This window comes from Bombus pascuorum, chromosome 10, assembly GCF_905332965.1.
Source record: "Bombus pascuorum chromosome 10, iyBomPasc1.1, whole genome shotgun sequence".
Classification (NCBI taxonomy): domain Eukaryota; kingdom Metazoa; phylum Arthropoda; class Insecta; order Hymenoptera; family Apidae; genus Bombus; species Bombus pascuorum.
Genome location: NC_083497.1, coordinates 2,054,059 through 2,063,237, shown reverse-complemented (window position 1 = coordinate 2,063,237; position 9,179 = coordinate 2,054,059). Strand labels below are relative to the sequence as shown.

The following is a 9,179-nucleotide window of genomic DNA, read 5'->3' as shown; positions in this document are numbered from 1 at the left end:
TCGACATCAAATAAAAAAAGGGAATCGAAGATGTAAATAAAAGATAAAAATAAAAAAGAGAGAATTTATTTCTTAACACTTGTTTTTCACTAGCTACAATTTACTTCTGAACTCTAGGCGCGACTTTTCAAGACTGAAGCTCTTACAACTTGACTTTCGGCGGAATCTGATTCTTTTTCTTTGTCATCCCTCAATATCCCCACTATCCACGCGTTTGTTAGGCGTTCTCGAACATTCGGCGAAAGGACTGTTGAGATATTGAGGGTTCATTAGGCACCTCGCTTCGGCGACATACATTGTCGCCGAGTGCCGCCACATCTTTATTTCCGTCATTAGCCCATCGGTTCCGAAGTGCGGCCTGGTCCCCGATGCAAACTGAGATGTGGTTGATGTTACAGGGCAAAGGCCGTTGGAATGTTTACTGTTAAGTGTCGGTACAGCTATTTCTTTAAAGGAGAGCTATGCAATTCTATACCTCTGTTAGGTAAAACGTTCATCCCGTGACCGCGGCTATGTTTGGCGACTAGTTGTCGCCTCGAGCCCAAGCTCATTATCTCAAGCCTCGAACAATTGTGTTTGGGTTATTTTGTAAAAGCTACAGTATTGAGGGTTTTCCAAAGAATTCCAACGGGGAGCCCGATGTCCTTTCATCTCCGACATATCTATAAAAGAATATGCATTTTCGACAAAATCAAATATATCCAAGTTAATCAAAAAATCGCATTTTCCAGCTGACGCATTTCCAATTATCGGTCCTAAAAACACCGCATCGCGAACATCTTTCTCCAATCGTTGAACGCTATTCGATTTACACACTCGATCCCAATATCCGACTTTCTTGCATTTGTGACAAGTTCGTCGAAGCGCAGGGATGCTATTCGAATCCGAACGTCTATGAAGATCACATCAGTGCGGCACTGCGCACTGTTCTTTCTTTTCTGCGTACAGGTCCTTTCCTCTTGCAGCTTCTTATTCTTGAAAATGCTTCAAGAAGTCTCAATTTGTTTATACACACGGTTGGTCTTGTTGTGATTTGTTACCTCTTTGCATAGCAAGCGTATCGTTTTCTCGATCAAATCGGGTGTTAGTTTTAAACGCTCTGACGTTTCTATATTGCTCACGTTAATGATAGTACGAGCACAAATTAGATCTACTTTTAACGAGTGCCGTAATCGCACGTTTCGTCCAACGTATCAGACGAATTCGCCGTAACAGACGAATCAACATTTTTGTCCATCTGTATACTCTTGAGTTGAATCTTTCGAAAATTATATTCTTGTTTTGCAAAAAGTACGTATTAAATTTGTCTTTCACTGCTTTCAGCGTCGTAATGTCGTTAATCTGAGGCAGTGGCCGATTTAAAATTTCTTTTTATTTAATTTCTGATTATCACTCCTAAAAGAACTCTACATTTGGTCTTTTAGTTTTCTCAAGCACTGAAGCCATCGACAGCGTATAGACAAAAGACTGGGACGAGGGCAGACCATAAACAGTACACAGGCGACGATGGTGTCACGAATCTATACCCATGATATGTAGGTTTAAGAAACGCAACGACATATCTATAAACGTTTACGGATGAGAAATCAAAGCGCGTGAACAGCTTCATCTAACCGCGCGAAAACGGACAAGCATGTCAACTTGCTACTCGCTGAAAATCAAAAGATTCCGTTGCACAATCATTCTCCCTGCCTTTGTGGAATCTTTCCAGACCGTTTTGAATACAAATTAGCACTTACCGCTGTACAAAGTATATTTTCGACCGGTAAATAATATCAGGGAGCTAAATGACAGTGTTCAAGCTTATTGTTCTGGTTGTTTCCGTACTAGTACTACACCATGCTATCGAGTACTCAGTTCAAGTAAAATTAGCATACACACAAATCTGTAAGATTGGGGATCTTGCCCTGTTTAGTTGTAATATAGCATATGTAAGAACCTATGTATTTAATCTGTTACGTCGAGTAACACTCTCCTCCACCGGATCACATACCGCGGGCAGGCTGGCAACCAGAAGTCCGTACATTGTCGCGGCGCGCCTTCAATGTCGTGTTTCTAACCGTCGCCAGCGGTCCGCCGGCGTGGTATATCAATACAATGTATCGACGAGCGTATGGTTGCCGCCTGGCCGCGAGTTCCAGAGACTTCGATTGAGATCTGTTTAATTTTACGAAGAAATCGGCCTACGTGTTCACTGGCGCGTGCGGTGGCGTGATCCTAGGGTGGTGGGGGTTGTCTCTCCGAAAGACAAAAGAATCGGTCCAAGACAGTCTTTTCTCCATCGAACATTCTAACTCGTCAGTCGCATTCGAACATTCTAACTCATCAGTCGCATTCGAACAGTCACGCCTAGAGCTCGGAAGTGTATTGTAAACAAAAGGAAAAAATAAAAGTTTCTTTTCTCCTTAAATTTATTTTTATTTTACGTGACAATGGCTTCAGGGCTTTCAGCTCAATTATAATCCGATTTGTATTTACACTTCTGTATTTAAAATATATTTTCTACCTTACAATTTATCGCCACGCGTTCCTTTGTTCATACATCTAATAACCTCAACACTTTTGATTTTGCGTGATCCTGTGTTGTGGTTTTCGAGGGGACTAAATCAATAGGCGGTCGCGCACGTTTAACTATAGTCGCAGGTACGTGGGAACGTGTCTGACAAAGCGGTCCCTGTCCAGTGTTCAACCATACTTCGGTAATACAAAGCGTGTTGCTGTACCTTTTCCTAAAGACGCGCTCACACACTAAACGTATTTCATACAAATCTATAAACTTTATTTATTTTGTGCCGTTTTACTTTTATTACTTAGATACTTACACTATTCCTAAATATTAGAATATTTATGAAAAATGAGGTAAACCTGAGAATCGTAAGAAAATTATTATCTGATTTGTGTATTTACTCATTTTATTTATTTCGTTTATTTCAAGTCTCAAAAATGTATGAAAATACCGAATATTTAAGATTAAAATAAAGGAAGAAAACTTTTCCTTTTTGCATTATATTTTAAATGGGATTCCATGGTGCCCTACGGCTACGAATCTATGATTTATTTCTTTGTTATTTGCACTTTGCTTCTGGATTTTTATATACAGAAGAAGTGAAATTTCGTGATTTAGAGCAACTGGAAAGAATTTTTATGAAAAATTGATTACAAGACCTCATAACTGTGGTTTCAAAATGATCGTACAAATCTTTTTATCGTATACCGATTAGCTTTAAAAACCAGAAAATTGTAGAGGCGATGTTTACGCTTTTTACTCTGTTTTTAATTCTGTCCGATTAATCGTTTTTCTGATAATGTCAATCGATTATCAGGTTTTATGTAAAACTAACAGATATCACAATATTTATGATCCGCAGTGTATATATAACATACATGTGTATATATATACAATATACAATACAAAATGGCAAATAATCCTCGATGTCATAGTTCATCCTTTCAACGTTTAATTGCCTCTGAAAACACGTTTCGAGCATTTCGATTGACATTTCCACTGCGAGAGTACACGACTGGCGCCTTCGTGGTGGTCAGTTTAATTTGATGTGACCAAATTTGCATTTCGGTGAAGCCGACAGTTCTCGTTTCACTGTTTAATCTTCCTGATTGCCGCTCCATAGAAACGCAGCTGTATCTCGGTTGGAAACGATAATCACCAATGATTTCAACCGTGTCGATTATTTTCGTTTGCGTTCCGTACGCTCAGGAAATTTCTCTATCCCAACATCAATGACTGCCTTCGCTCGATAATTCCGATCCCTATTTCTGTTCCAATGTTATATAAACGTGGTAAACAACTTTTCGTGCAATTTCATCTGCTTCATGCAATTTTGTTTAAATTATTTACAATATGCACTTATCTTTTCTAATAAACAAAATTACATGTTAATCGTTTAGAAGTTCTGTCTTCTCGCTGATTTCGATGCCCTTCAAACACATTGTCAATGTAATCATTTTGAACAACTTTTTCCAAAGCAAATAATAGCCGTGCTGCCTTAGTTTCCAAGATACAGTTATTCTCATTGATATTCGGACATCTAAGGGTAACTTTTTTAAAATTGAACCAAACAATTTGAGTTTTCTTTTAAATTGGAAGAAATAGTTTACTAGATGACGTATAAAAAATATTTTTTAAATCGCAATTGGTCGCAATTGCGAAGAAAAATGTCAGTCAAAAAAAGCACTTTTTATCAAATCTCTCATCAACTGTTTCAAAGATCTATTTTTTCATCTGGGTGTGTAATGAAAATTTAAACAACACATTTTGAAGATTTATGCCAGTTATATATACATACAAAATTTCATCGAAATCGATTAACGTTGCTATAAGCTACAAACGGTTGAAAGTGATAAAAATCGCAGATTTTCGTCACTTATCGAACAATCGATTTCGATCAAATTTTCAGTACATGTATGTATGTATATAACTGACATAAATTTGTAAACTGTGTTTAAATTTTCATAACAGACCAAGGTAAAGAAGTTTCTCTTCGCGATTCTGATCAATTGCAACGTTTTTAAAATTTTAAGGGAATCGAAATCTGCGAGAAAACCTGACCACTAATTACCAAACCAAATAAAATTAAGTTACATTTATTTCGTATCTTTCTCCCTTCCATAAACGATAAATACTAGAAATGATTCCAAACTTTAGTGCAATACTCGCACGTACGGTAGTAAATAATTAATTTATTTCCTCTATTTAAGAAGAATATGAATATATAGAAAAAATATTTTATTACTAACGTAATCTGATATTCAACGTATATATATTTAACTTATATTCAACAAATCACATCTTTAAACAATTTACGTCCGGTTTCCTGACACCATTTTGACATTGCATCTTTCGCTTTATTCGCCAATTTCGCCAATTAGTAAAAGCTGCAAGTAACAAATGCTGCCAATCAAAATAGCAAACAAAGGTGAAATATACTACTTAAACAAAACTACAAATACGCTAAACCGAAAACAACCACTCAACGAAGAACAGGAAAGTTCAGTTATAAAAGAAGTGGAAACATTGCAAAAGGAAGAGGAGAATACCTACAATGACGAATTCTCCTATCAAGATGAAAACTGGAAGGTAGCAACAGCTCACAAAAAGCATAAAATAATACCAGGCACAAGCGCTATTCAAAGGGTTGGGGCTGGAGGTACCTCCGAGAAGTCCGAGGCGATGTGGTTTTGCCGGAGGGTCGATCACGGGACGCCTCCGGCGGACTATCGCCTGAGGTTGGCGGGGGCAGAGATCTGGGTCGGGACCAGTATGAAATACTTGGGCCTCACTCTCGACAGTCACTGGACATTCGGCGCTCACTTCGAGCGTCTAATACCGTCGGTCGAGGCGACGGCGAACGCCTTGGGACGTTTGCTACCTCGGCTGGGCGGGCCCGGGGTCGGAATGCGTAGGCTGTACGCCGGCGTGATGCGAGCAAAGCTCCTCTACGGAGCTTCGATTTGAGCAGGGGACCTGAGGGGCCGGCAGCCGCAGTCTCCGAGCGATCAGGAGACTGCACAGGTTGGTGGCCATCAGAATCACGAGGGGTTTTCGCACCATTTCGGCGGCAGCAGCGGCGGTGCTCGCCGGGCTTCCCCCGTTCGAGCTGCAGGCCCTGAGGTGTCGCGAGATCTATCTCCGCAACCAGGGTCTGCTGGGCGAAGTTGAAGCGAGTGACGCGGACACGGAGGCGCGGGCTCGGCGAGAGCTGCTCGACAGATGGCGCGCCGGCCTCGACACAAGAACTGGCGCGCCGGGGCTGAGGGTCCTCGGGGCCGTCCTCCCAAACTGGGACGTTTGGCTGGACGGAGGCGCACCTCCCCTGACCTACAGAGTGACGCAGGTGCTCACGGAACATGGATGCTTCGGCGAGTATTTGCGCCGAATCGGGAAGGAGGCGACCGCGCGTTGCCATCACTGCGACGCAAGGGTGGACTCGGCACAGCACACTCTGGAACATTGCCCGGCGTGGGCAGCGCCGCGACACTCTCTCATCGGGGAAATAGGATTCGACCTCTCGCCACCGGCGATCTTTGAAGCGCTGTTGACGAGCGAGAGGGGCAGGAAGGCCGTAGCCTCCTTCTGCGAGCTAGTTATGCTACGGAGGGAGAGGGAGCGGGCTTCCCATCCCGAGAGGATTGGCCGACGAGGGTGTCGCGTAATTTTTGAATAATTACGCAACTGTTGATTTGTAGAATAGTCTTTATTCTTTAGACTTAGTGTTTTATTACAAAGGTCAATATTGTAACTGAATTGGAATTAGAAATGGAACTGTTTGAACGGTCTCGTACCATCAAAGAAGAAAGCTCGGTGTGGGTGTTTCCTTTGGAACTCAGAACGCGGATTCGTTGTCCACACTTTTTGGTGGAAAAGTGAGGGTAACGATCCGCGATGCCCATTAGTAAATGAATTAGGTAGTAAAGACAAGGAGAGCTAGATATGGCTCGTGGGCATCCTTGTTTATGGGAAAAGTCTTATCTTGCCAGGCACCCGCTTTCTCCGTATTAGGTAAGAGTCGAGTGCAACAAACATAAGGACCATCTGTAAACCGAAAATGTTTAAGTGAAGAAAACTGAAACTGAACAGATTTGGTTTATGTCGTCTTCTTAGGCCTGCTGCGAGTTACTAGAACAATGGATAGGTCTTGGCGTCCGGACTACGGGGAATCTCGCAAGGACCGTCACATCTGGCGTACCACATGGCAAAAAGGAAAGTTGATTCGTGACAAGGGCGCGGCGGTGCCCGTGGACGCGCCTGTATGAGGCGCGTGAGAGCCGCAGCGACCTCCGAAGGGGAACGAAGTTAGGTGCTGGACCTTCGAGCACTCGGGAGGCACCAAGCAGTCCGGTTGGGGATAAGTTATTTATTGACTAACCTACGTATAATGTCAACGACATTATTAACAGCGATTGAATAGGTAAAGTCAAATCATAAAGGATCTTCATCTTAATCTCTGAAGTAAGGGTGTCAAACTTTTAAAAGTTTGCACGATACAAGGATTGGCGCACTAGCTCTCCATTCTCTGTAGCTACATAATAATGTCGAGCAAAAGATAAGCTACTCAAGAAGTTATTGAAGTTGCTTCCGCAGAAAAACCGGGCTGGATCGATGGAGCACGATTAAGTATCCTTGAGAGGAAAGTGTGTAAAGGAATGATTTTCCTTTGACCTACATACACATACGCGCGACTAGGAGGAGGAATCCTGGACCGTTTCCGGTTGGGTTAACCTGTGCGTACGTGTACATCGAAGAACTTAATTTTATCCCTTCCGACCAAGCTTATACTTTCTCGTTGCAGCAGCAGTTTTAAGCTCACGAGGGGAAACCTGCACAGTTTTTACGAGCGTAGTTTATGGAACCACGCCAGCTGGGCTCGCGATAAACCCATTGCAGTTACGAAACGTATACATGCGCACATGAATTCCAGCCTGCCAGAAAAATGGAGGTATGCGTAAATATGAATAAAACGTATTTGTCTTTATAGAAGGTATTTCTGCAATCGTAATGCCACGATATGATCGGGATGAAGGTTGTTTGTCGTGAAAAATAAACCATAAATGAAAAATAAAATGTTAGCGTGTAATGCTTTGTTTTGAGAAACTGGTTTTAAATATCCATTTGATATACTACCTGTGAAACTCGATTTAACAGACCACTGTTTTTGTTCGTGTATGCATAGCGGCTCACGAAAATATTTGGATACTTACAGAAACCTTTTCGCAACGTGCAGGGTGTTTTATAATAAGTAATCAGTATTTAAAAGACAAATTTAGTATTCGAATACAATAAAAAGTGTTTATATCAACATATATTCTGCTTTATCTCGTTTACGAGATGTAGCGAATTTTGTGTTCTACCATCTCGTCTTCCAGTATTTTCATTAAAAATGCCGAAAATGAATTAGATTTTTTCTTGTGGAATTACTTGAAATGTATTTATACAAGACATCTACCGATTATCGGAACACTTGGTCAGAAAATTGATTAAGCGCTTTAACAAGTTCGAGAAACATGAGAAAGTATTGAAAGTGTCATTACATCGATAGCAGGATGTCTCCATGTATGCATCGAGATACAAAAACGTCATTTTGAGCATCTCGTGAGAAAGTAACCAGACACGAAATGTTAGGGTATAAAAGTCGCTAAACCTTCTAAACGAGTTCAAATGGCATATATGTCGATATCAGCATTTTTTTCTTTTTTTTTTTTTAGTAGTTAGATTCGTTCCCTTAAATATTTTCTGCTTATCATGAAACAGCCTGTACAATATACGATATACAGAGTGTACCGAAAATCGTGATAAAAGTCGAACTGGAGTGATTCCCCATGTAAAACGAGATTAGAAATGTTGTATCGGCACTCAACAGCAAAGAACTTTCCAATGGTTTCGTCGGTACATAGAGTACCACTGTTGATAGACTGTTTACGAGAGACCGACAATACATAAGCAAGGCTGCTTCGAAACGTAAGTGCCGACAGACCTAATGAGTCAACCATATGCCTACGGTCTTCCCGCCAAATATTCGGTAGAAGGGGTACGTGACCACGGTAGGGGATGTGTACCGAACGCGTGCGTAGTGGGGATATTGAGAAAAAGAGGTGACAGAAGAAACGAAAACAATTCTCCGAATAGAGATCAGTTATGAAATAGAAGCGTGTTTTGTTTTTGACAAAACCTAGTATTTGAAAACGGAGGCAGATAAAATTTTACACATCTGGATTCAAATAGGTTCATCACACATTCGTATGTCCTATTAGATAGTTTCTGCATATTAATGTTGAGTAACAAAATTATTTCTTTCAGCCAACGCTCATACCGCGTTGAGAGCACTCGTTCTCGTCCGATCACGAAAGTTAAGCAACGCTGGGCACGGGTAGTACTTAGATGGGTGACCGCTTGGGAACTCCGTGTGGTGTTGGCTTTTTCTTTTCTTGCCATATTTTTTTTTTTTTTTTTTTTAATGATCCTATGCACCGAGAAAAAGATATTAGGTTGGGATCAGTGTCAATTTTTCGGCCGGCGTGGGACGGCCAATCAAACTAGTACGTACTAATTTTTGACGAATTCAATTGTAGCTCGTGATGACAAGCATGCGCAAAATACAGAATCCACTTGGCGGTCAACTAAGGAACTGGATGAGGGGGAGAAATCGTATTCATGACGATGACTT

General features: G+C 41.2%; 1 long non-coding RNA gene and 1 other non-coding gene across 2 annotated transcripts; both read left to right on the top strand.

The window, feature by feature from the left end:
* Positions 1-6,914: 6,914 nt before the first annotated feature.
* Positions 6,915-7,458, top strand: LOC132911360 (uncharacterized). Its single transcript, XR_009658983.1, has 2 exons — positions 6,915-7,239; positions 7,308-7,458. It is a non-coding gene; the product is annotated as an uncharacterized LOC132911360 (long non-coding RNA).
* Positions 7,459-8,811: 1,353 nt separating this feature from the next.
* LOC132911551 (5S ribosomal RNA) lies at positions 8,812-8,930 on the top strand. Its single transcript, XR_009659029.1, has one exon. It is a non-coding gene; the product is annotated as a 5S ribosomal RNA (ribosomal RNA).
* The last annotated feature ends 249 nt before the right edge of the window (positions 8,931-9,179 follow it).